The sequence below is a fragment of the Cupressus sempervirens genome, chromosome 11 (assembly GCF_028749045.1).
Source record: "Cupressus sempervirens isolate cs-2001-9-10 chromosome 11, ASM2874904v1, whole genome shotgun sequence".
NCBI lineage: Eukaryota > Viridiplantae > Streptophyta > Pinopsida > Cupressales > Cupressaceae > Cupressus > Cupressus sempervirens.
Genome location: NC_143128.1, coordinates 95,488,633 through 95,512,526, shown reverse-complemented (window position 1 = coordinate 95,512,526; position 23,894 = coordinate 95,488,633).

The following is a 23,894-nucleotide window of genomic DNA, read 5'->3' as shown; positions in this document are numbered from 1 at the left end:
GAGCACTAGTGGAGGAGAACTTTTCTTAGGCAAGAGACTAGTTACATGGACTAGTAAGAAACAAAGTTTTACTTCACAGTCTACTACTAAAGCTAAATATGTTGTTGCTACTATAAGCTACACAAACATTGTATAGATCAAGTAACTAATTGATGGGGACACAACCCAGCAATAGAATAGACACAATAGAAAGGGGAAATTATATTAACTGAGAAAATAAGCTGGTACAAACAGTGCAGAGAAAATAAACTCAAAACATGCCCTGCGGGCTTACAATCGCATAAATCTGGAGAATATTTCTCCTTTTAGCACCTCCTCTCAAGCTCCGATCCGAACTGCCTTTTACAATGCCAGAAATCTCCTTAAATAGACCTCGAAGGGTTAAGGACTAGGAGTACATTCTAGAAAGTGCTAGTAGGCATCCACCGACAAAATAGAAGGTTCCGGAAGCTGCGTTAGAAGTCGGTGCAATTCTAGAAGAATCCAGAAACGGTAGCCGAACTTCCGGGAGGCATAACTTTTGAACCGTAACTCCGATTGACGAACCGTTTACATTTTTGGAAAGCTCTCAAAGCGCTCTATAGACCTATGGATAAGCTTTGCTCGTCCCCCATTTTTCGACCCTTTTTGAGGTCATTTAATGCCCCAAACCTAACTCTAAAGCATTCTTAGGGGGTCTCCAAAACCCGAAAAACTGCAATAACTTTCAAACCGTGGGGCCTTTTGACCTGATTCTTTTTCTGGAATGCTCTAAATCTTGATTACATTCATCTGGCCAAGTCACACCTTCTAGGTCACCAAAATGATGGTCAAATTGCATGCTCCTATTTTTTCGAGATTTTTAAATGCACTGATAGTTGAACTATGAGAGTTGGAACATTTATTTGAGCCAAATGGGTATCCAATAATGCAAAGACATAAAATAGAAACTAAGTCTAAGTACATTTTTTTTGAGTGACACAGGATTGCCCTTATGCCTCTAGATGCTCCTGCATCAGACACCCAGGGTAGATTGAAAAGTGACCCTGTCACTTTATGGATGGTAGAGAAAATCCCAAATGGGAAACCTCAGCTGCTGAAATCCAAGTTGAGTCTTCGATCGGTCGACCTTTCCATTTGACCAAATACTCTTCATACTGTCTGTTTCTGGTACTCCTACCCACACGATGATCTAGAATGTCTTCTATCTCCTCCTTCTTAGAAGCAGGAATTGGACATGGCTCTAAAACCAGCTCCTCATCAGCACCATCATCATGATACTCTGTCAAATTTGCAATGTTGAAAATGGGAGAAATGTGAATACCATCTGGCAGCTCCACCTCATATGCATTTCCTGAGTTATGTTTCTTCAAAATTTTGCAGGGGCCAAATTTATTCATTTTCAGCTTGTTGTAAGTACCAACTGGAAATCTTTCTTTTCGTAAGTGCACCATGACAAGATCCCCTACTTGGAATTCCTTATGTCTTCTCCTTTGATCAGCCCTAGCTTTATACTCTTGATTCATCTTGATAATGTGTGCTTGAACCTCCTCATGTAGACGCTTGATTTGTTCAGCAAATTCCTCAGCTTCAGCACTTGTTCTCTCCCCTTGTTCTATCTTCCTCAATTCTGGTGCAGTCCTTGGACTATTTCCATATACAATTTGAAATGGTGATTTTCCAGTACTCCTATTTACAGAGTTATTATAAGCAAACTCTGCCTGTGGTAGAATCAAATCCCATCCCTTAGGCTTATCTCCAACTAAACATCTCAACAAATTGCCCAAACTTCTATTTACCACTTCTGTTTGGCCATCAGTCTGTGGGTGATGTGTGGAACTGAATTTCAAGTCTGTTCTCAACTTCTTCCACAATGTCCTCCAGAAATACCCCACAAATTTAGTATCTCGGTCAGAAACTATACTCCTTGGAAGACCATGTAGTCTTACCACCTCTTTGAAAAACAAGTCTGCAATATGGACAGCATCATGAGTTTTGTGGCATGGAATGAAATGTGCCATTTTGGAGAACCTATCAACCACCACGAATACTGAGTCATTACCCCTTTGGGTCCTTGGCAATCCAAGAACAAAATCCATACTTATGTCCTCCCATGGCCTTGATGGAACAGGCAATGGCTGATATAGGCCAGTATTTTGACTAATCCCCTTGGCCACTTGACAAACCTGGCAACTCTGTACAAACTTCTTCACATCCTGTGTAATTTGAGGCCAAAAATAATGTTCTTTAAGAATGGCAATGGTCTTATCCCGACCAAAATGTCCTGCCATCCCTCCACTGTGTTTCTCCTTAATCAGATTTTCCCTCATGGAACTCCTTGGAATGCACAATTGACTACCTTTGAACAACATGCCATCCTGAATCAAATAGTCTAACCACTTGGTTCTATCTACAACAACAGGTTCTTTACAAGCTTTCCATGCTTCAGAAAAATCAGGATCATCAGGGTACAAATTCTTGAGTTCATCAAACCCAACTACTTCAACCTGCATTGTTGTAAGCAACAATTGTCTCCTACTTAATGCATCTGCAACCCTATTAGATTTTCCACTTCTATGCTTTAACACAAATGTATAACTCTGCAAGAATTCTACCCACTTCATATGCCTATGATTCAATTTACCTTGGCTATTTAGGTACTGTAATGCCTGATGATCAGTATACAAAACAAATTCCTTTGGCAACAAATAATGCCTCCATTTCTTTAAGGCCTGAACTATCGCATAGAACTCTTGATCATAAACAGAATACTTCTTCTTTGCATCATTCAATTTTTCACTAAAATATGCAATAGGCTTACCTTCTTGGCTTAATACAGCCCCAATAGCGCTACCACTAGCATCACAGTCCACCTGGAATACTTTTCTGAAATCTGGAAGTGCCAACACAGGCTGTTCAGTCACCTTCTTCTTCAGCAATTCAAAACTTCTCGCAGCTGCTGCAGTCCATTTGAACTCTTTTCTATCCCCTCTTATTGTATCAGTTAGGGGTGCACATATGCCACTAAAATTCTTAATAAACTTCCTGTAAAAACTAACCAGACCATGAAATGATCTTACCTCAGTAGCAGACCTTGGAGTAGGCCATTCTAAGATAGCTTTAACCTTCTCTGGATCCATTTTGAGTCCTTCAGGTGATATAACAAATCCCAAATAGACTAACTCCCTTTTTGCAAAGACACACTTCTTTAGATTAATTAACAGTTTCTCTTCCCTCAGCCTTTCAAAGACACTACGAATATGCAGCAAATGTTCTTCCAAAGTCTTGCTGAAAATTAAAATATCATCCAAATAGACAATAACAAATTTTCCCAAGAACTTCTTAAGTACCTCATTCATGAGCCGCATGAAGGTGCTTGGGGCGTTCGTCAATCCAAAGGGCATGACTAACCACTCATAAAGACCCTCCTTGGTCTTGAAGGCTGTTTTCCACTCATCTCCTTCTCGAATCCATATCTGATGATAGCCACTCTTCAGATCTATCTTTGTGAAATACTGAGCTCCACTCAAGCAGTTCATAAGATCATCCATCCTTGGTAAAGGAAATCGGTACTTGATGGTTATCCTATTTATAGCTCGAGAATCTGTACACATCCTCCACTCTCCATCCTTCTTTGGTGCAAGTACTGCAGGTACTGCACATGGACTCAGGCTCTCTCGAATCAAGCCCTTCCTCAACAGCTCCTGAACCTGTCTATTTAGCTCCTCTGTTTCAGTAGGAGTCATCCTGTGAGCAGCCTTGTTAGGCAAACTAGCTCCTGGAATCAGATCTATCTGATGACTAATTTGCCTTACTGGTGGCAATCCATCTGGAACATTATCATAAATAATATCTCCAAATTCCCCTAGTAAATCTGAAACTTCAAATGGTATTTCACTACTACCTTCTTTATCTTTCCTAGGAATCAAAGCATAGCACATACGCTGATGTTTCATGCCATCTAAAAACTTCCTTCCATCAACAAGACAAATCCTAGCACTGCTACATACCTTTTCACCTTCCTTTTTCATGGGCTTCAATTTGTGGTGAACTCCATCCTTTGTCAGAGAGTATGTGTTTGCATGTCCATCATGTACTGCATGTCTATCAAACTGCCATGGTCTACCCAACAATAGATGGCAAACATCCATCGAAATAACATCACAAAGAACTTCATCATGGTAACTCCCAATTTTGAATTTTACTAAACATTGTTCACTTACCAGGACCTTATGATCATCTTTTACCCAAGAAATCCGATAGGGATGGGGATGTTTCTCCCTCTTGAGCTTCAGCTTAGAGACCATCTCTTCGGATACCAAGTTGTCAGTGCTACCACCATCAATGATCACATCACAACATTTATCCTCACACTTGCATCTGGTACGGAACAAACTCCTCTGTTGTCCTGGTTCATTTTCACCACTTAGTAGGACTCTTTCATTTACCAAGGTCTCTCCTCTTTCTGCATCCTCTGAATGTGATGATTGTGCATCCTCATCCACATGAGCAACCCTAGCTTGGCTCTCAGCTCTCCTATCTGTCCTTCCTTGTCGTTGAGGGCATTCAAAGGCATGATGACCTTCTTCATTGCAATGGAAACAGGTACCACGGAAGCCTCCTCTTCCTTGCCCACGTCCTCTACCTCTTCCTCTTTGATTTCCAAAGTCTTGATCACGGGAGCGGTTGAAACCCTCATTCCTCTGGTTCCTGCTAGTACCCTCATCTTCATTTTTCTTTTGAGTTTCATTGCGGCCTCCAGATGATCTACCGCTTCCCCTTCCTCCTTGACCGCGCCCTCTTTGTCTTCCTTCAAACCTTTTACTCAGCTTCTCTTCAACTCGTAGGGCAAACTGGTACGCTTCTTCAACGCTGGTCATTCTTACCAGACTTAGTTCTTCCTGGATGCTAGGTCGTAACCCACTGATATAACGAGCAACCTTCTCCTTATTTTCTTCTGCATGCCCCGCTCTAATCAGGAGTCGGTAAAACTCCTCTGTATATTCTTGGACTGATCTTCCTGCTTGCTTTAACCCATGCATCTTCTTAAACAGATCAAGCTCGTAGTCCACAGGAATGAACTGCTTCTTCAATTTGTCCACCATGCGATCCCATCTTGTGATCTTCTCCTTTCCTCTTCTAAGTCTTTCCAGTTGAACCTCTTGCCACCAGATTTTGGCATGGCCTTTTAGTTTGGCCTTTGCAAACTTAACCCTATCTAGGTCCCTTATATCCTCATATTCAAAGTATTCGTCCAGTTCATTGATCCAATCGATCAACTCATCTGGTTTCAAATTTCCCGAAAATATACCCACTTCAATTGTAGGTCTTTTTCCAAACCTAGAAATGGCCCTAAAAAGCCTTTCCTCTACAGGATTCAGAACTTCCCCGTCAACTTCCATTACTTCCTCTTCATTGTCATCCTCACTATTGTCATCTGCGGCAATATTTGCTCCTCTACGAAGCTCCTCTTGCAATGCTTGTACCTGTCTCTGGAGGGCTCTAACCTCCTCAAGATCAATAGCTCTGGCCCTTCCACCATGCTCTCTTCATGGAGGCATCTTCTAACTTGAACCCTCAACCACACAGTCCTGGTGCAAACTGCCTCACAGTCGGCGCTCTGTCTACACACTCAGGAAAACCCGCTTTGATACCACTTGATGGGGACACAACCCAGCAATAGAATAGACACAATAGAAAGGGGAAATTATATTAACTGAGAAAATAAGCTGGTACAAACAGTGCAGAGAAAATAAACTCAAAACATGCCCTACGGGCTTACAATCGCATAAATCTGGAGAATATTTCTCCTTTTAGCACCTCCTCTCAAGCTCCGATCCGAACTGCCTTTTACAATGCCAGAAATCTCCTTAAATAGACCCCGAAGGGTTAAGGACTAGGAGTACATTCTAGAAAGTGCTAGTAGGCATCCACCGACAAAATAGAAGGTTCCAGAAGCTGTGTTAGAAGTCGGTGCAATTCTAGAAGAATCCAGAAACGGTAGCCGAACTTCCGGGAGGCATAACTTTTGAACCGTAACTCCGATTGATGAACCGTTTACATTTTCGGAAAGCTCTCGAAGTGCTCTATAGACCTATGGACAAGCTTTGCTCGTCCCCCATTTTTAGACCCTTTTTGAGGTCATTTAATGCCCCAAACCTGACTCTAAAGCATTCTTAGGGGGTCTCCAAAACCCGAAAAATTGCAATAACTTTCAAATCGTGGGGCCTTTTGACCTGATTCTTTTTCTGGAATGCTCTAAATCTTGATTACATTCATCTGGCTAAGTCACACCTTCTAGGTCACCAAAATGATGGTCAAATTGCATGCTCCTATTTTTTCGGGATTTTTAAATGCACTGATAGTTGAACTATGAGAGTTGGAACCTTTATTTGAGCCAAATGGGTATCCAAAAATGCAAAGACATAAAATAGAAACTAAGTCTAAGTACATTTTTTTTGAGTGACACAGGATTGCCCTTATGCCTCTGGATGCTCCTGCATCACTAATCAAAGGAATGAAGGAAGAAATAATAGAACCAATGATACTTTATTGTGACAACACAAGTGCTATCAATATATCAAAGAATATAGTGATGCACACTAAGATAAAGCACATTGCAATCAAGTATCATTACTTGAGAGAGCTAGTTCAAGATAAATAGGTGAAGATAGAATATGTTAACACAAAAGATAAAATTGTTGATATCTTCACAACCATTACCTAAGGATGCTCATGAATATGTAAGAGGTAAAATAGGGGTGGCACCCCTATCAAAGGATATCTAAGTAACAAGAGGAGTACCTTGCATCAAACAAGCTAATTGCCAAATGCCACAAATTGATGCAGACGATCTTACTTTAGGAGTTGCCTGAAGTAATTAAAATGTTGAAACTCCAAAATAGCCACAAGCATAGAGGGAGAATCTACAGAAACTACAAAAGTCTATATCTACATGTTGAGATTAAGAGATGATGTCTTTGGCATTATTTTCAAAGAGGGAGAAAGAGCATTAAACTGATCATTATCTAAGGGAGAAAGAGAATTAAAGTAATCATTATTAGAGGGAGTTACAAGAGATATTCTAGTGATCAGAAGGGAGAAAGTATATTAGAGGAAGATATAGAATAATGAAGAGGGACAAAATAGGAGAACGCTTAATCTACCTAGTAAGAGGGACTTATAAGAAAGAAACTTAGAGGGAGTCATAAGAAAGAATTTTGTAACCTAATCAGAAGATGGAAGTCGCTGATAGAGGGAGAAATTTTGAGAAGTGTTGATACAAGTTTTCTTTTTGGTATTGTCTTACTATTTTAACCTAGTTAGATTGGTTAAGAAAAGTGTTTTACCATTTACATGACTTGCTTGATCAGTTTGGTTTGCCATCAATACCAAAGAGGGAGATTGTTGAGATCTAATTGAAAAGATCATTGTAAAAGAGATTATTGAAAGATGGAGATTGTTGAAGTAGACTATGTGTTTCAATCATTGTTTTTTCACTGATGTCAAACTTGCTATTTTCTACTAAGACAGTTGCTTATAAGATTCAAGTACTATCACCTAGTTGATTAATGAAGAGGATTTTATAAATAAGATGTAACAATAGCACCTAGAGGAAAGGTTGAGTTATGATTATGTAATGAAGTACAAGGATTAGTTAAGACAATGATGACATGATGCATTGATAATCTACTTGAGGTTACAAAGGTTGGTTACACTTAGAAACTTTAGAAGAACAATTTACACAAAGACTATCTACCAAGCTTGATCGAGTTGTTAGTAGGTGCTGAGAAAAGTTAGTGCAAGCCAAGCAAAAAATTAGTTGGAGTCGAGTAAAAGAAAATTCTAGTGTGTACTGATTAAAATAGTTAATGCCAAGTGATTTCATAGTTGATTCCAAGTAATGCAGTATGTCCTAAGCATCGGTAAACTTTAGCTAATGCCAAATGATTACACACTTGACATTGAGCAACATAGTATGTGGTGAGCATTAGAAGGTTGATAATGTCAAGCTACTACATTATGTTAAAGATCAAAGATTTTCCAAATCTAAGCCAACAAGTTTATTTTCTTAAAACTTGTGAACCAAAAGAAAGATAAGGTTGATGCGCTAGTGGCATAGAAATTGTTGTAAACCATTTGTAGGTGAATTCAAATGGATTCTAGGAGAAGTGTCTAGAAGAAAGATGGAATATGAGGTTGATACATTGTATCCTACCTAATCCATCCAAACCCTAAAGTGGATGATGGAAAATGGAAAAGTATCTTAATTTCCTATTTATAGGAATGTCTAGTCATGAGGCAAATAAGGAGAGAGGTTCAGAGAAGACAAGGAAAGAACATAAAAAAGAAGGAAGACAAGAAGTCAAGGACTCTGCTTCATCAAGTGACCTAAAATTTGATTGTATTGATGTGCTAAGAAGGAAGGCTTAAGGATATATATGCTTGAAGGGTGAACAAGCTATCAGAACTACAAAGTATGGAAGCCAAGTAGAATTGAGGACTAAATAGTGATCTATAATCTGCAAGAGAAGTTGTAAGTTGTATAAGATCAAAGCTCTATTTTTACTCTCTAACAATTGTATCAATCTAGGGTAAATCCTTTGGATTAAGGTTGACCTAATAGTCATTTGAAAATCCTTTAACTAGGTGGTATTCCAAATGAATGTCCTAAAGTCCTCTAACAAGGCTCACTTCTAACAGGGTGATTAAAATTCCTTAATGGGGTTACATTTAATAGTGTGTGTTGTAACCTTTAATAGGGTTGGCCTTTCATAGGGCATCACTTTAGAAGAGTAAAAAGGAGTAGTATGTTTCTGGTGGTTTTTTCCAAATTGGGTTTCCATGTTAAATCATTGTGTCAAGTGTGTTGGTGAATCTTTTATGTTTCATGTTTACATTTTTGCAAGTTGATTTAATAGTAACCTACAAGTTTTAGTGATTGCATGGATGTATGCACATATATGAATGTTTTGTGGGTTCACTAAACTAAGAGAAAAGTCTTATTTGTATATTTTGACCTTGAAAAACTAATACACCCTTCCTCTCAGTTATTCTAAAGAAGTGAACAATAGCTTCCCTATGATTTTGTTTCTTTTTATTAGAGATATAGGCATAAGCTTTATATATTCTCTTCTTAGGTGGTCTAGAACTAGAGGAAGATGCTTTAGGAATATTTTTAGTTCTAAGAATGACCTTAAAAAAACTAGTAGATGTATTTTCCCTTCATCCAACTCCTTGACCTCTAGGAATGACATAGATTGATCCTTTCTTGATTGTATAAAATAAGCTTGCTTCTTGACAATGTTAATAGGAAATTAGGAATGTTTACCTGATGATAATCATGCCATAGATGAGCTAGAATATTGAAATGTAGGACATGCAAGTATTTATACCTCTTACCAAACATGTTTCTTTGATTCTTCATTTATTTGATGTTGTGTATTACACTACAAGTTGAACATGAATCATGAAACATAGTCTTCCAAGGTTTCATCATCTTTTTGGGACATTTTAAAAATGTCATCCCCTTTCAAATCATGACCCTAAAATGTTCTCTATACTTTGTTAGAAACAAATTTCTCATTGTAGGCCAATCTACTATATCATTGGCACCCAACCCCATGAACCATCTTAGAGTGGCTTCTCTTAAGGTGGATAGAAACAACTTTATCTTGTGAGCATTAGTTGTATAGTCATAACTTTTGCAAAGGACATCAAACTCAAAGAGGAAGGTTTTAGAGTCTTCAATAATTAGGCCATAGAACTTTGGAAGTGCAATAGAAGCTATGTTCTTTAAGTTTTGATTACCTTATTGATGAGGGATAGGAAAGGGAAATGTAGTTTGAGGCTGAGCCATTTTGGGAGGAGGAATTGGTAGTAGTTGTTTATAGAGAACAAGGGCAAGTGGATTACCTTGGTATTTAGGTTTAGCAAAGAGATCATTCAAATGCAAGGATTCATTGGAGAATGAGGGTATTCATTCTTGAGCAACAGTGAATGGATTTTCAAAAGGTTCTACTTTTTCATTCTCATTGTGAGGTTCTTTAAGCTTAGGATTAAAAATTTGTTCCTAAATATTACAGGTAAGAAATCTCCCAAGGAGGTCTCTTCTACGAGGTATGCAAAATAATGCAAAATTTAAAGAAACATAATGACTTCAAGGTTGAACTAGATTGACACCTCCTTGGAAATGCCACCAAAAATGGATGGCCAACTTATTACTTTAATAACAAAGGATTGGACATCCTTGCACAATGATTTCATGGTCAGAAAACATAATGTGTTTACTTAAAATGGTATACTAACTTCATTTAATTTGTCAACCTAGGAGCATAAGCTTGAGAGGATGACTACAAAGTCTATGCTCTAATTCTCCTTCAAGTCATTACAACTAATGAAAAGAAAATGTTGAAGAAATTCTATGATAGGAATTAAACCAATAACTCCACTTAAAGCTTGAAAGTAATGCTACAATAGTAAATCTATCCATTCACCCATGCTACAGGAATAATTCATTAATATTATCATTGATGACTATAGGAGCAACATGAAATAACTTGCAAGAAAACAAAAAAGGAAATGAAATCACTCACCAAGTGAGCCCTCTTGGATGAGTGAACAAAAAAGAAAAACAAGAAAAAAAGAATAGACTTGAACTACTCATTCTATTCATTCACTGTGAAGAAATTAAACTTAAAACTAAATTACACTTGACTACTATGAAAAAATACCCATCTTCTTCTTTTACAAAAACTACCCTTAAAGTAACAACATACATTATTTAAAAGTAAACTGTAACTACTCCTTAACTCTACAATCACTCCATTAATGAGGATCATTTACAGACTCATGAAGTTTGAAATAGAATCACCATTAACCAAGAATAAATCCTCCAAGAATATAGAAGTTTGCAAAAGCTATATTCATGTGCTGCTCCAATAGAAAGCATATAATGACTTGGTCCACTCGTAATGATTCAACAATCCAGCGACTCTTGAATATCTGTGGCAAGTATGTGGAAAGCACTCAATATGAACACCACTTCCACATGCATATATTTATTTTAACATCAATATTAGAAATGGTGTAAGTTCAAATTACAACTCTTGCAAATCCTATGGCTTTAGAAGGAAAATTACCCATAACATAAATGAACATTTATCAGCATGAAACATCACTTATACCATTTTGTCCATAAATTCAAGTAATTATAGCATATTTGAACTATTCATACTTCTACTTAATGTCTCATCATATGTAGAGCATATACATGAAAAAATAAGTTCATTTGCTTAAAATTATAAAGTCATGATTGTTTCTGCAAGATAATTGTTTAAGAATAAGATAAAAAGATCTAAAAACAATGGTCTTTTAGAGGCCCATCACTTCTCTCCAGAATTTTTTTAATAAATCATTCTTAAACATCATGGCTCTTGTAGCTTTTATTACTAACCTATTTCTTCTCTCAACTATACCATTCTACTTAGGTGTCTTAGGGGCTAATATATTTCTTTTAATCCTAGTTACATCAACAAATATATTAAACTCATTTGAAGTAAATTATCCACCTCTATCAGATCATAAACACTTAATCTTTAATCTAGACTCATTCTCAACTCTTTTCTTAAAGAACTTAAACTATTCAAGTGCTTCAGAACTTTCTATAAGGAATGCTACCCACATCATCCAAGTAAAGTCATCAACAATAATCATGAAGTACCTTTCACCATAGAATCCTCTTATCTTTCTAGGACCACTCAGATATGCCTAAACAAAATCCAACTTTTCTATTATAGAAAACTTCTTGCTAGAAAAGTATCTTTTCTTCTGCTTAGCCATAATACATTTCTTGCATAAAACATTAGTAGGCTCTACAATTTTAGGTAAATCCCTAATAGAAAATGTAATACTTTCTCTCACAATATTATCAAATTTTGTATGAAAAAAACCTTCTATGCCACAATAAACTATTATCAACTTTAGCAACCAAACATGTCATCTCTATAGGATTCAACTAAAAAATATTACCTCTGGATCTTGTGCTAGTTCCAATCATCTTACCATTCTTATCTTTGATGATACATGTCCTCTTTGAGAATTGTAATTGATATCCCTTTACAACCAACTCTCTAACACTTAGAAGATTATGTTTTAGTCCATCAATAAAATAAACATCATATGTATTAGTTTTACCATCAAGAGTAATATAACCTATTCTCTTTATATGAAAATTTGCATTGTCAAGATCTCTAACAATTCCTCCATTATAACTATTGAACTCAAAAATTTTATTCATATCACCATTCATATGATGTAAAAAAACACTATCTATGATCCAATCAACTTTTTTCTCAACTTTTGACACTAGGGTTTTTTCTTTTCTAACTTATTTTTCAAGACTTTCTTCTTTTATAGAAAAAAATTCCTAACTCATCATCACTTTCACTTTGAATTCTTTCATTCGATACATCATCATTATTTACATACAAACATTCTCAACGCCTTCTATATTTGAAAGTATTCTTATACTTCTTTGCTATCTTAGGAAACTTAGAAGCATAATGACCAAATTCATGGATCTCTAATCACAAGTAGAGAAATTCCTTCTTCAATTTTTATGTCTTCTTTAGATCTTGATCTCCTACTGGTAGCATAGTCTCCACTAGGACTTGCACTCCTTGATAAGGATGTCCAAAAACTTAATTCGATAAAGACAACCTCCACTGTAGGAAAATCTCTAGACTATTTCAAACTTATTTCTACTACTTCTAATCTCCTAGGAATAGTATCTCTAGACGATTTCTTTGTACAAGGTATCATTTTCTCCATCATCTACAATTTTTTCTTAAATTGTGGTGTCAAGGTTTTCAATATCTTCCATATGATCTCATCTTCTTTTTAAGTTCCTTCACACACCTTGATTCCTGCAACAATTTTTGTTATCCTCCCAATATAGCTTCTTATAGATTCATCTTCCATCATCTTAGCTTCTTGAAATAAACATATCCAATTTTTTCATCTAACCCTCCTAGCATGATTATCACCTTCAAAGGTAGATTCCAAAGCATTCCATATTTGATGAGATAATCCCAAAGACTTTACTTGACTGTACTCATTTTTAGGAAGATCTAATAAAAGTGTTTCACTAGAAAGCATGTAACACATGAAAACATATCTTTTAGCTTATGAATATTCTTTAAGTTTTCATTCCTCCACAATAGTCTTCTCATTCTTTATAATCAGCCAATATCTTAGAACCATGCACAATAGACATGTCTTCATCTTCTCTTTCTAGCTATCATAGTAAACTCCATCAAACTTAGGACTTCCATTTCTGAAATAACCCACAATTAATCTCTTTAAACTATTAAGGTTTTCCTTCAAGAACCTAATACATTGATACCAATTGTTAAAAAGTAAAGTCCAACAAGATAACTATTATGTTATGGAGCCTAATTATAATTAGTAGTTAATTTTATACCTTTATTCAATGTAGTTTCCCCTAGATTATTAATATGGGGGTTTGGGGGTAGTGCCCCAAAGATGAGGTCAAAGGGCAGCACCCAAGGTGTGCTCCTTATTGTAGTATAGTGTGGGGTTTATGACCAATGACCCTATGGGGATTTTTAGGGGTAGCGCCTCCAAGGCCAATAATGAATTGATTATTGTAAAGATTTTGGATATTATTTTTTCTATTAGAAAACTTATTCTAGCCCTAATTTTGTAAGCAAATTTTTTTTTGTCTCAAATAGCTTCGATTTAGGTATTTCATAATGTATGATGATATTGTAAGGTATTGTGGTGTATTGATTTGTAAGGGATTCTAGATTGTAATTAGTAGATAATAATAATATTGGACTTGTTGTTCATGGATGTAGCCCAAGGATTGGGTGAACCATCTTAAATATTTATGTCTTGTGTTCACTTCTATTTGATCTATTATTTTCTAATATTGGTTATATTTTTATATAATTATTATTTCTATCTATGATTGATCCTAACAAGTGGTATCAGAGCAAGGGTTAATCATTTTTTCAAAGCTATCCTCTATTGGCAGGTCTCATGGTTGAGTGGGAGTGATGACAGATGAGGGTAACTTGAAGGTTGATAAGTTTAATGGATATAACTTTTAGTTATGGAAGATAAAAATGGAGGACTATCTTTATTAGATGATTTATGGTGACCATTATGAGGAAAAATAAAGAAACTGACCACTATGATAGATGAGGACTGGGAAATTATGGATCAAAAGATACTTGAAAGTATTCCTTTATGCTAGGCATAATTAGTGACATTTAATATTATGATAGCTAAGATGAAATAAGAGTTGATGCAAACCTTATCAAAACTTTATGAAAAGCCATTTGCTTCAATCAAGGTATTTATCATGAAGTGTTTATTTAATATGAATATGGTAGAAGGTGGATTTGTTGCTGATCATTTAAATGAGTTTAATATGATTACTAGTAAGTTATCTTCTATTAATGTTAATTTTGATGAAGAAATAAAAGCTCTCTTTATTTTGTGTTGTTTGCCTCAAAGTTGGAATAACTTGGTCATGACTATGAGAAATTCTTTTTCTGGGCCTAATACCCTAAAATTTGATGATGTGATTGGTGTTATTCACAGGAGAAAAATCATAAAAAAAGTTCAAGTGGATATACATAAAGATTTTTTTTGAATGTACAAAGTAGAAACAGAAGGACTGAGAGAGGAAATAATTCTAGAAATCATGGGAAATCAAGAGTAAAATCAAAGGGGAAATGGTCTTAATCAAGATGACCAAGAAATTGTTGGTACTGTGGAAAACTAGGGCACAAGAAGAAATATTATTGAACTTGAAAGAATAATGAGGGAGAAAAAAAAGAAGGGAACAAGGAGGAAAATGTGGTAAGTAATAAATTTGAAGAGGATGCTTTTCTTCTTTCTTTAGAAAGTGTTGATGATTCATGTGTTTGAGATTCAGGGGCATCATTTCATGCTACTCCCCATAGAGGCTATTTTCTAAATTATGTCTAAGGGGAATTTGGAATTTTTCATTTGGGTGGTAATGAACCCTATCAGATTGTTGGAAAGAGAAAAATTAAAATGAAGTTGCAAAATGGGAAGAATTGGCTAGTACAAGAGGTAATACATGTTCCAAGGATGAGTAGGAATTTAACTGCAACAAGGAAACTGGGTGATGAGGGTCACATAATTACTTTTAATTATAAAAATTAGAATGTTTAAAAAGGTTCCCTTGAAGTAGAAAAAGGTGTGAAAGTAAGCACCTTATATCTTTGTATAGGTCATACAATTTCTTCTGCTTTAATGATTTGAGAGTAAAATGAATGTTCAAGAATAGTTGTTGTAATTGAGCAAGGACAGCAAATAGTCATTGTAGATTCTGAAACAACACTATGCCACAATAGACTTAGGCACATGAGTAAGAAAGGTATGTAATTAATTAATCCAAATAAAGCTTTACTACGTTTGAAATGTGTTAATATGGATTTTTGTGAAAGTTGTGTATGGAAAACAAAAGAGAGTTAGTTTTGTGAAGAGTGGGAAGGAAAAGAAAAAAGAGAAATTAGAGCTTGTGCATATATATGTATGGGGAAAAGCTTGGATATCTTCCCTTGTTGGATCTCATCATTATGTTATATTCATTGATGATGCAACTAGAAAATTTTGGGTTTATTTCCTAAGATAAAAATATGATGTATTTATAACTTTCAAGAAATGGAAATGCTTGGTTGAAAATGAGATTAGTAAAAGGTAAAAATGTCTCAGATCTAATAATGGTGGTGAGTATTATAGTTATGAATTTGAAGATTATTTCTCCACTTATGGTATTTCAAGACATAAAAGTGTTCCAAGGACTCCACATGAAAATAGAGTGGTTGAATGCATGAACATGATAAGAATGGTGTGTACAAGGAGCATCAGGTTGCATGTTGGGCTGCCCTTAAATATGAGGGTTGAAGCTATCAATAGGCTATCAATACTGATGTATATTTGATCAATAGAGGTCTCTTTACTCCTTCAAGATGTTGTATTCTAGAGGAAGAATGGACTGCTAATAAGGTGAGTTATTCTTTTCTCAAAACTTTTTTTTGTGAAGATTTTGCACATATAGATTCTCAAAATAGAACTAAGATAGAAGTTAATTTTAAAAAAAAAAATATTTTGGATATGACATTGATGAATTTGGTTATAGGGTATGGGATTTTCAAAATAAAAAAAATATAAGAAGCAGGGATACCATATTCAATGAGAAAGTATTGTACAAAGACCATTTACAACAACATGAGAAGAAAAATAATTATTAGATAGTATTGAATGATACTCAAAAGGATGATGTTCCAGTAGTCCTTCAAGCTCTTCAAAAATTGCAACAAAAAATAATACACATTCTAGTGAATATTAGATGGTAAATAAGGCTAAGTAGACCTCCAAACAAAAATTTCTCCCTCTTTGTATTCTATTTTATTAACAGATGCTAGTGAACCTGAATGTTGTAATAAAGTTGTATAGGTGGATACAAAGATTCAATAGGAGTTTGCAATGAGAGTAAAACTTGAATCCTTGCTAAAGGATTAGACTTGGGAGTTATATAAGTTACCTATAGGTAAATGAGCTTTACAAAATAAATGAGTTTATAGGTTGAACAAAGAGGATGAAGGTAAGAAAATATTTAAATCTAGGTTATTTGTAAAAGGATTTGCACAAAAAAAGAGAATTTATTTTGATGAGATTTTTTTTGCCTATTTTTAAAATGACTTCTATTTGTACTATTGTAAGTATTATGGCTACTAAAGATTTGTATTTGGAGTATCTTGATATTAAAACAACCTTTTTTCATGGTCATTTGGACAAAGATATATATATATATATATATATATGTATGTATGTATGTATGTATGTATGTATGTATGTATGTATGTATGTATGTATGTATGTATGTATGTATGTATGTATGTATGTATGTATGTATGTATATGACACAATCATAGGGATTTGAGCTGAAAGGTAAAGAGAATTTAGTGAGATGATTGAAGAAAAGTTTATATGGCTTGAAGCAAGCACCTCGAAATGGAATCTTAAATTTTATAGTTTTATGAATGAACACGGTTATACTTGATGTCATTATGACCATTGTGATTATTTTAAGAAGTTAGATGATGCCAACTATATTATTTATGCCTATATGTTAATGATATTCTTGTAGTTGGGTCTAACATGGATCACGTTAAGGGGCTGAAATGATAGTTAGCACATTCATTTTCTATGAAGGATTTGGGGGTAGTAAAAAAAATCCTTGGCATGAAGATTTGTAGAGATAGAAAAGATAAAAAATTGAATTTATCTTAGGCTAATTATATTGAGAAGATGTTTCTATATTTCTCTATGAGGAATGCTAAAGCTATCTACACACCTTTACTTGGTCATTTAAAATTGACTAAGGAGATGTGTCCAAAGACACCACAAGAGTGGGCTAAGATGTCCAAGGTACCTTATGGTTCAACTATAGGAAGTTTAATGTATGCTATGGTATGTACTAGGCCAAATATTGCACATGCAATGGGAGTTGTTAGCAAGTATATAAATAATCCTAGAACTAAGCATTGGAATGCAATCAAATGGATTCTTATATATTTGACAGGAACATCTAGTAAGTATTTACATTTTGGGGGTTCTACTATTGATTTAAAAGGCTATGTTTACTTAGATTTTGTAGGGGATATTGATACCAAGTGGAGTTACTATTGGTGGGACAATAGTGAGTTGGATTTCTTAGTTGTGGAAGGTTAATGCATTACACACTACAAAGTCAAAGTATGTTCCTTCTATAGAGGTAACCAAGGATATGACATGGATTTAGTTCTTCATGTAAGAATTGGAGCACCTATAGAGGGATAATTATTTGGTTTTAGATAGCTAGAGTCCCATTCATCTTGCAAAGAATTCTACTCTACATTTAAAGACATAACACATATAGTTGTGGTACCATTTCATTCAGTCAATTTTGGATGATAGATAGTTAAAGATGGAGAAGATACATACAGATGATAATCCAATAGATATGTTTACCAAGGTTGTGATAAGGGAGAATCCAAACTCCTCTTCATCTTTGGTTGGTCTTCTAGAATGAATAGAGTAAAAGAAAAACATAGTCTAGGGTGGTTTGATATTCCAGTGGGAGCTACAAGTTTGGTGGTGCTATGACTAGTCTCCAAGTGACAGGTTATTGGTGTGGAGTCTAATTAGACTCCAAGCAAGAGATTGTTGTGTTATGGAGCCTAATTAGACTTGGAGGTTAATTTCACCTCTTTATACAATGCAATTTCCCCCATATTATTAAAATAGGGGTTTGGGGGTAGCACCCTCAAGATGGGGTCAAGGGGTAGCTCCCCTTGTGGGGTCTTGTGGTAGTGCTCCATATGCACTCCCTATCATAGTATAGTGTGCAGTTGAGGTGCAATACCCTTGGAAGGGTTTTTGGGGGCAACACCCCTAAAGAAAAAAATGAATTGACTATATTAAAGGCATTGACTATTATTTTTTCTACTAGATGACTTATTCTTGCCCTAATTTTGTATGTGGAAAAAGCTTGTATAAAATAGCTTAGGGTTATGGATTTCATAATGTATGATGATATTGTAGCTTCGTGTACTAATATTGAGCTATAATGAATTACAAATTATAATAACTAGATGATAATAATATTGGACTTGTTGTTTGTGGATGTAGCCTAGGGATTGGGTATACTGCATTAAATCTTTGTGTCTCATGTTCTCTTTTGTGTGATTTATTGTTTTCTGATATTGGTTATATTTTGATGTAATTTTTATTTATGTTCATTGTTGATCCTAACAATAACTAAGAGGGCAGCAGGGGTGAATCAATTTTTAGATCAATACAACTTTTATCAACCTTATAAAATATTAAACATGTGATCAATAAAAATAGAAACTATAAGAAGATACAAATACACATTAACACTAGATATTTTAACTAGGGAAACCCTTGATCAAAGGGAAAACCCTAGTGGGGATGGTGCCCAAAAAATGATGTACTAATATATAAGTTCCTTGTAAGAGGATGGACATTGTTAGGAGCTAATGAAATAAATTTAGTACATATTGGTCCCTTTTAGGAGGCTTTTAATCCCTATGTGGAGATTCCAACCTTGTTAGGAGTTGTAGAAGGTAGAAGGATCCACTATCCAAACAAATTTAGGGGAAAGACCACTAAACTCATTATCCAACTGGCCTCTACATCATCACTTTCAAAATAATAGAAATTTAACTAATCTCAAAAGCTCAACACTTGCTCGATCCTCTTCCACACCAAACACTTATTAGATCTTAATACTAGATCTACAAACTCACATCACAATAATCCCTCTAATTAATTACTCACATTTACTTAGTTTGCGTATTACTTTCACAATCCACAAATCTTTCTACACACTACATCACAAGGAAAATAAGTTTCCTTTATAACATGTCCTCAAAAAAATTAATTGAGTCAGCCTTGAGGCTTTCCCAATTATAATTACAATAGGACCTTATTAATATAACATACTATAATATGTCTCTATTGGAAATAGTTCTTCAATTCTATGTTGCCATTGATGTTAGAAAAATATTAGTATTGACCAAGTAGTCAAGTAAAGAAGAGCATTTAATGTTAACCAAGAATTTGGTTAATGAAGGGTATCCTTCTTGCACTATCAACTGAATGGTTAGTTATCAAAGGAGTTCTAGTATTAAATGAGCATTCAATCCTAATATTAGCCGAGTGATACTATAATATAATTATCTAATAATTAACTGATTGAGGCCAACTATTTGGATGTTTAATGATTATTTGAAAGGGTATTTAAGCCAACCTTTCAAAGCTTATGATATATATGAAAGGTCAAATAGTGAGGACAAAATAAAAAAATAAGAGAAAAATTGAAATACATGAAAATGATGAATATGTGAGTGAAGGAAAATATAGAGTAGGAAAGTGTGGAAGATATTAGCTACAAAGAACATCTAATCAATAAGCATTCAAAGGTCAAACCAGAAAAAATATATGAATTTGTAAAGATATTTTCTTCTTAAATTAGGTCAAATTATTATTACCTTCTAACCATTATAGTAGTGAAGAAATTTCTTAATAGAGTTGACTTAATAATCATATTGTAAATCCTTTAACAAGGTGATATTTCAAGATTGAAGTGTTTGAAAACCTCTAGCTAGTCCAATCCTAATAGGGAAATCTAAATCCTCTAACAAGGTCATACTTAACAATATGTTTTGTAACCTTTAATAGGGTTGGCTCCTAACAAGGCTCACTTCAAAAGAGTGAAAAATATTGTAACTAGTTGCATGGTAGTTTTCCCAGATTGGGTTTTCACATTAAATCTTGGTGTCATTTGTGTTCATGTTATTTAATTTATGCTTTATGTTTCTAAAACTAAGTTACTAAAGGTTAAAACAAATTAATATCCATAAGATTACTTTGTTAACCAACTAACATAATATTCCAATTTTAATTAAGCTAGACAATATTGCATTCTCTATGGAAAGTTTGATTTGACATGTAGAAATAGGGAATTATTTTTGTGGTAACTGATTCACCCCTCCCCTCTTAGTTACACTCTTCATTTCCAACAATTTTCTTCATAATTACATAATACTTTTAGCTCACAATAATTACAACTTCTCACACAATTAATTGTATACTTCACACACTCAATGCCATTATCAATAGCTTGTCTTCTTCCTCTATCTAACTTTACTTATCCAAATTCTATCCCTATTAGGAGATATAATCTGAACATTAGAAACCACTTCTTAGGTGCTGTTACAACAAATTGTCTTCTGTAAATCTTGCATAACTCTCATTAGTCTTTGAATTTTTGCATGTGCACACAACTGTATCGAGTAGACACTATGTAGAATATTAGGTCAAGTGTGCATAACATCATATTCAATCCTCTATCCATTTAACCTAAATCCCTTTTTTCTACTTTGCTAATGTTTACAACATGTTGACATCAATGACAAACATAGTCATGCAAGCAAAACAAAATAATGTTGTCAATCTCTACAATGCTCTAGTTATGCTAGCGTACTCTTGGATTGGGATATCATCAACATTTATGCTAACAATTTTATGTAGGTGTCACATCGCGTTTCATGGGGGTACTCAACCAAGACTCAACCAATTCCTACTTGTAGGGACCCTCCTCATATGTACTTATCAAATATGAATCCTCTGTTAAAACTATTATAGGAGATTGAATTAGAAATGAAGTAATGTGTTATGTTTTGAATGTCCTAAAAGAAACTAAGATTAGCTGATTCATTCATGTTTTAGATACTTAGTGATTCAAGAACTACTACATCACCTCGACTATTAAAAAATCAATTTTTACTAATGATGGTACTAAGTGTTTTCACCTAATAATGGTGATGTTGATTTTGATACCTCGATGATTAAGTTATATTCCATTCAGATGGTACCGTATGCCTTATTGGTGATGTTATGATGTTTAGGTATATGCATGCCTAATGATGATTGTACTTGTGCTTAATTTGAATTAAGGAATAAGTTATGTTATATTGATTATGTGGTTGCTGATGATTAAATGAGAGTAGAAATGAATTAAACAGTAAATTATATGAAAGGTTCATGTTCTGATTTATGTAACCATCCAGATAAGTTTTGAATATATATGTATGTGATTTTTTTGAGCTACTGATTGTGCAATGAGTGTGTAGGATATTTATTAGTCAGGGATTCTAATGGAGAAACAAAGCTAAACCCTTTGTACCAATTATGGAAACTAGGGTTAAATCTGATGAAAGATGCTAACCTTGTTGTTCATATTTTATTTCTGTTGTGGTTTGAATGAATGTATCATTCTGTAGTCAGTAAATATTAATGTTTCGTAACAATGTTTTATAGTGTCACTTGACACTTGTAAATTGTGTATGCATTCCAACATGATATTTAGGGTTAACTGAGTAACCTAAAGATCTAATTCAGACTAGATTAGTGGCATTTTTGCTAATCAATGATTAATCAAGGTTAATTACCCTAATCATGATTAGTGACTAATCTACATTTTGAAGGTTGTTAGTAAATCCTAAAATATTCCTAGCTTTTGATAATTCTCAAATGTATCCTAAAAGCCTAAAATCATGAAATCTAAGTACCCAAGGGGTGTGGGTATGGGCTAGGGGACATTTTCCACCTCCTTAGCCCCTTTTGTTGACTTTTATGGTAACTCAAAAAGTCTATTTTTTCCTTAATGCGAAAATTGAATGATTTCACCATGGGTTTAATGACCTCAACCCAACCTTGAGGTTAGCCTTAGGTTTAGTTGAGTTAGAAACCTCTAGATCTTTAGGCAAGTGGGGGAAGTTATTGCCTTTTTTAGGTGGTTGAGTTTTGATCTTATTTTGAGGCTTTTTTGAGAAGTTTTGGTTGTTACCCAATCTCTAGTTTTAGAGTGAAGTTTTGGAAGATGGAAGGTAAGGGAGGAAAGGCCCTTATCAACTTGTTCATTTTACCATAACCTTATTGTGAATGTAGGAGTTCTTCATCTCCTTTGTTCATTTTGTTCATGTTGCTCATGTTGTTTCATTCTTGGTTCATGCTTATGCTTGTATGTATGTTGGGTATGCTTGGGAAGGATTGAAACATGTTTTCTTGAATGCTTTTCCTTCATGTTTTTCTTGAATTTTGAAGTTTTCTTGTATGGATGTTTTGGCATTACTCACCCTTGGATAGGGTAGAAGTGGCCAATTTCAGGAGAAGTCTTCAGTTGGACTCCAAGAGTGTAGAGTCTCCTCCCAGGACAAGAAGAGGGAGAGAGGGTAGGGTGTTATGGGCCCCTACCTACTAGCACAAACCACGTATGAGTTTTGGCATGTAAAAATGGAAGAATGGAAGTTCTTGAGTTGTAGCCCCAATTGGGCACCTATTTCAGTGTTGTGTCCAACATCTCCTATTGGAAAAATCCATCTTCTCCCTAGTTTTGTACCTATTGTGAAAACTTGGTATAGAAATGAATGTTAGATTTTGTCTCCTTATTATGTTTGTTTTCCACCTGGTTAGTTTTCATTCTCTCCATGATCTTAGCGATGTATTGTAGAAAATAAAATGAATCCCTTGTTAAGGGCCATGAAAAAAATTTAAATTGATTGTTGAAATTTAGTTATGTTCGGGATTGAAATCTTGTGCAAAGTGTTTTAAACTTTTGTTGTAATGGCAATGATGTCGGATTTTCTTCTTCGTTCTTTCTCGGTGGAGCTTTTGAATTAGGTGGTTCAATAGAAAAAGTTAAATTGAGTAATATCATTGCATATGATCTTTCTTGTAATTTTTTTATATGCATGTATTTATCAGAAAGTGAATATAGTGATGTTTTACCCTTTTCTGAGGCATTCTTACAGATTAAAATCATATGCATTTGATTAGTGTTGATCAGATAAAATGATAGAAGAATGGAATGATTGATCTTAAGTATATTTAGTGTGGATCTCCAATTCAAGATCAAGTGAAAATTAAATTAGGAATTTAGTCCTTAGATTAAGCTACTTTAGATATGATAAAATCTTGTAGTGTCCTACCTCAATTAATTAATGGATTCAATGGACACATTTTTATTTTTGCAAGCCATATGAAGCATTAGGAGTTATAGCTCCTAGGTAATATTGTTAACTAGTTAGTATTTCAAATTACACCTAAAAAAAAAAAAATACATTAAGAGAAAACAAGACTCTCAAAACACCCACCTATAGGATGCTATATTTTCAATGGGAAAAGCTCTTAACTTGAAAAGTCTACAATAGTCATAAAGAGAAATATGTGTCTATGTGATCTTACCTTGGGTTAGTAAGTCACCTACATAAGTTTTAAAAATC